The sequence below is a fragment of the Bidens hawaiensis genome, unplaced genomic scaffold (assembly GCF_021521415.1).
Source record: "Bidens hawaiensis isolate Kalapana, Puna unplaced genomic scaffold, B.hawaiensis_p1.1 tig00043538_1, whole genome shotgun sequence".
Lineage (NCBI taxonomy): Eukaryota > Viridiplantae > Streptophyta > Magnoliopsida > Asterales > Asteraceae > Bidens > Bidens hawaiensis.
The window spans coordinates 63,748-68,825 of record NW_027497727.1 but is presented as its reverse complement, the minus strand read 5'-3'; the positions used below and the strand labels follow the sequence as shown (position 1 = coordinate 68,825).

Below are 5,078 nucleotides of genomic sequence, written 5' to 3'. Positions count from 1 at the left end.
TAAAGATGTTTTAAATATAAAGTTTTGTGTTATGGTATCAAAGAAAAGATTTAATGTTTTGTAACAAATGATTGATGTTTTATATTCCGTGAAAAGTTTTAATAAACTCTGATTTGAAGAACTGTGTTTATGAGTAAATCCGACGCTAAATTAGGGCCACCGGGTTCGGGCCTTACAGAAACAAGCAAATTGACGATTATGATGGTTGATGAAGTGACTTACCAGGTATGAATATTTGCCTGACTATGATATTACAACCAATCTTTTGTTAATATGCAAATATGTTCATAGGTTAAAAGTCTGAGAAGCCAATGTGTGGTGAATGTGGAGGATATAACTTGCACATGCAGGAGATGTGACTTGACAGGTATGCCATGCAAACATGTTGTGGCAGCCCTATATGACATGATAGAAAACAACATGCGTGTCGGTCCATTGGAGAAGTGGTTGATGAAGCTTACTGGTTAGACACTTGGAAGAAGGTGTATAATCACCAAATCAGGCCCATACCAGGCCCTGATATGTGGGCAACCTCAAAATGCCCAACAATAATAACTCCACCTAAACATCATACTCAAATTGGCAGACCGAAGAAGAGCAGGAAGAAGGCACAAGGTGAGAAGAAGAAATTCGCAGCTAGCAAGAAGAGGAAGATGAAGATTGAAGAGGTTCAGGAAGTGTTTTCTGCAGGAGGAAGACTTACCAGGTTGGGCCATGAAAAAAGTTGTGGAAGATGTGGAGGTTACAGACACAACATCAGAACTTGCAGGGCACCAAGTCAACCATAATGATGTCAACAAGGTGTGTTTGAGTAACATTGATGGTGTGTGTTTGAGACAATTTAAGACTTTTGTTTGAACTTGCTGGTACCATGTGTGTGTTATCATGGTTTGTGTTTGAAACAATTTAAGACTTGTAGATGTGTGTTTGATTTGGGATATGATGGTTTGTATGCTATTTTGACAGTATTTGTTTAATGCTTTTAAAACTAGTAGCATGTAGGAAAATCATGCAAACATTACAATAGATTTAATCATGTCAAATTAAAGTACAATTCAAATGCAAACAATACTAGAAACCAACTACAATGTTACTTCCAATAACAATCATCATTTTACCAGTCAGAGTCCCACACTGGATCGTCTTCATATGGATCATGATAGTAATCTTCTTCCGGCTCACTAGTGTACTTGAAAGCTGCTTTCACAACCTCAGGGTCATAATCATCACCAGGATCCATTTCATGTTCTTCAATTGGTCTAAATAAGTCATCTTCTTGCACTAAATAAGCCATCAACTCATCTTCACCCAATTGATATTCCTTGTCTTCCATTTGACTTTTGTCTTGGTCAAACTACACATTCTCAATTTCATCCTTCCCTAACTCAACATTCTCAGTTTCATCATGGCTGCAACATGACTGATAATGTGGAACATAAATGTAAAGTAAATAGATGAAACAACAAGCTCTAAAATTTAACATAAACTAAAATAACAACAACAAAGATTACATTATCCTATACTACAAATACAATGTTTACAGCTAATCAATAAACACACACATAAACGAAGAACAAAAACCAACTAATTCATAGCAACATCTTCAAGCTTGTTACTTCTTTGGTTTTCATTCTTGCAAAATCATCTTTCTTGTTCATCATCTTCACCATTGCTTGAATTACCTTTTCACAACTAGGGCATGTGGGATCATCAGCCCATTTTAGCCATCCACAACTCCCCTTCTGTAACGGACTAAATATATCAACAAACAAACAACCCTAATTCGATTCACAGATTAGAACAATTACCCCTAAAATTGACCTAAGCCACACAACAGACCAAATCATCATCGATTAACAGACTAGAACACTAATTCGTGAGTAATTAAACACTTACACAACACAAGAATCGACGACCCGGGTTTGCATCGGTCCTGGATATCTGGTAACATGTCGCGGCACCACATGAACATCTCACACAAAGGTCATCTGCACGGGAAGTCTTGGAAGGTGAACCCGAGGAGAATTGACTTGACTTGGATTGAGACATCCGTCAATCGGTCGCCGGAAAATGGAATATTATGGGGTAGAGGGAATCTCCGGAGATGGAAACATAAAGGGAAAGAGGGTAGATCGTTTTAATATAAAAGGAATCAGGGGTAACATAGTAATTTCCCTTTTTTTTAACGAGTCAACGACAGGTCAACTGACGGTAGGAGTCAGAAGAACCCGTCGGAGAAACATAGGAGCCCAAAGTTCGCAAAATCTTTTTCAGGGGTTAACCCATCAAGCGACGATATAACCCAGGGAGGCAAATTGCAGATTTCTCTCTTAATTATATACTACGTATATGTAATATGTTACGTATTGCATATATGTAATATAAAGTACATATGATTTGTTTGTTTAGAATGACTAATCAAGCTCCTGTGCTAATATTGCTTCAAGTTCTAGAAATTATACTCATAATATCTTTGCCAATTAATGGTGTCGAATAATAAGATAACATCTTATTTTTGTAAACTACATATCTATATTACATATAAAACATTTCAAATGGACAAAATGGTAATTACACTATTTTAAGACACCGCTAACAATAAATTGGGAGACGTCGCTAAATTAAATTTAGGTCACCGACACGACATCCTCAAGCGACGTTACAATTGAATCCGGCGATGTCTTCAATTTCAATACTATAGTGCAATCCTAATTAATTCCTTTCAATTCATGCTAGTTACAATTCATTTTAGTTCTCAGTTTCTATCTTGTTTAAACAAAGGGACACGAAATCCCAATAGTTTATCAATTAGAATCCAGACTGTTCCATTCAATTAAATCCAGGTACGATATCATTCAAATTTCGTTATTTTGATTGTTCTTATCGCTCTTCAATTCACCCACAAACTGTTTGCGTGTTAGGCCAGTTAATCAGTGCATTATAGGTCCGTTTAAACCGGCCAATCGTACTCAATCGCTCTCAAATAAGGTACCATTGATGCTATTTTTCCTTTTTTTTTCTACTGTATGTCATGTTGATATGCTATATTAAATTCTGATTTTGGATGATAATTTTTGGGTTTCAGTTATTTATATGTTGTGGGGATATGCTGATTTGAGTATAACTAAACAAAAAATTGATATAGCTGTCAATACTGAAGCAGGTGAAGGTGAAGATGGGTGTATAAAATCTGCAATTGCCATTGGGATACTTCTTCAGGTCATAATATTGTTCATGCTACTTTTTATTATTTTATAAATTCATAATGTTTGTTCATATAATAATAATAATATGCTTAAAGTTGTATGGTATACAAGATAGTCTTGATAACACTATAAGGGTTCACTTACTGAACCACCCGAAGAAGAAATTGACCCATGTAGGAAATTGGCTAATCTTGGTATGAAAGAATCCCAAATCCAACAACGGGTGGTAGGTTTTCTACTTTTTGCATATATTTACCAAATTAATATGTATTCCAAGTAGGCCTGTAAATGAACCGAGTTCGTTTAACTTTAAACGAACAAATTAATGATAGAACAAACACAGTTTTCTTGTTTGTGTTCATTCATTAATAGTATAAATGAGTTATTCGCGGACATTTATGAAACGTTGATGAATGAATATAAATTTACATAACTGGACAGGCACCAATTGAAAGTAAACATGATCATCAATCCTTTGGACCTAAAAAAGTAATAAAAGTGACCTAAATTGTAACGGGTGATATTTTAATTTTTTAAAACAAGACTAAATTGTAGCGGGCCTAACAATTTTAAGGGGAACTTAAACGAACAAACTTAACCAGAAGTAAACTAACGAACACTAACGAACAGAATGAGACATTTGTTCATGTTCGTTAATTTGTTAAATAAACTAACTTCTCGCTAAGCGTTCAGTTTGTTTACAAGCCTAATTCTAATTCTTATATTATAATTATTATTATTCTATTTACCTCATCATCATAGGTGTTTTTAGGTCTTAATTTTTCTCTGTCTAATTAAACGCAAAACTCTATGGTCTTGGTTAATCTGACTGAGTTATCAGCTGGAGTTTATAAGCTTTTACTAGAAGGTAAAATCACTTGTTACCACTCAATTCGAATGTAATGTATTAAATTATATTACTTCAGGCACACGTTTGGTGGTGTCGGTACGTGGAGATGAGACGATCCCTATGAGGAGCTGGAAATTTTAAAAAATGTTGATGCTACAATGATTCTTCATGATGCGCCATATTCAGATGAGAAAACTGGTAGAGTATGCCAGGATGTATTAAGTTTCACTATTAAGAACAATAATAATCCATTTATGGATCCAGAAAAATTGTGATGTCTTCGTCTTCATTTGACAGGCTATTTGAGTATCTCTCAGAAAACTCATTAAATTTCCCGGATCTTCACCACCTACACTTTACAAAGGGAATTCCTAGGTAAAACTTTACACACATACACACACCGTTTTTTATTTTAATAATTGTTTGTTAATTTCAAACAATTTTATGTGATGGCAGGGATAATTTGGTAATTAGCGCGGGTGCAAATGCGGGTTCACTTTTAGTTGATGGACTTGGAGATGGTATTTTATTAGAAGCACTGGATTAAGATTTTGAATTTCTCAGGAAAACATATTTTTATTTTGCTACAAGGATGCAGGATGCAAAACACAGAGACGGTATGGAATTTAAATATTTTGTTTGATATATATTTGTTGCTTATTATTTAATTTAAATACAGGAATATGTCTCATCATGTGGTAGAACACTCTTTGATCTTCAAGTGATAAGTGCATAAATTAGAGAAAAACCTTCACATTTTTGGTAATAATCAAACTAATGTTGATTAAATAAAATTGAGTTCTGTTTAGATTCATATATTCGAACAAATAAATGTCACTTATTATTTGTCACAGATTGCAATTATGGGTTGTATTGTTAACGGGCTCGGGGAGATGGTTGATATACGTCTATTTATACATCTTGGATCCCTTGTAAAGTTGTGTTAATTTAATATTTCGAGTTCGTTTTAGTTCGTGTTTCGTTTATCTTTTATTGATTTAGGTTTTGAGTCAAGTTTATTA

At 34.4% G+C, this 5,078-nt stretch overlaps 1 long non-coding RNA gene across 1 annotated transcript; it reads left to right on the top strand.

The window, feature by feature from the left end:
* The first annotated feature begins 2,963 nt into the window (after positions 1-2,963).
* LOC143594365 (uncharacterized) lies at positions 2,964-4,816 on the top strand. Its single transcript, XR_013146326.1, has 3 exons — positions 2,964-3,432; positions 4,513-4,673; positions 4,736-4,816. It is a non-coding gene; the product is annotated as an uncharacterized LOC143594365 (long non-coding RNA).
* Positions 4,817-5,078: the final 262 nt, after the last annotated feature.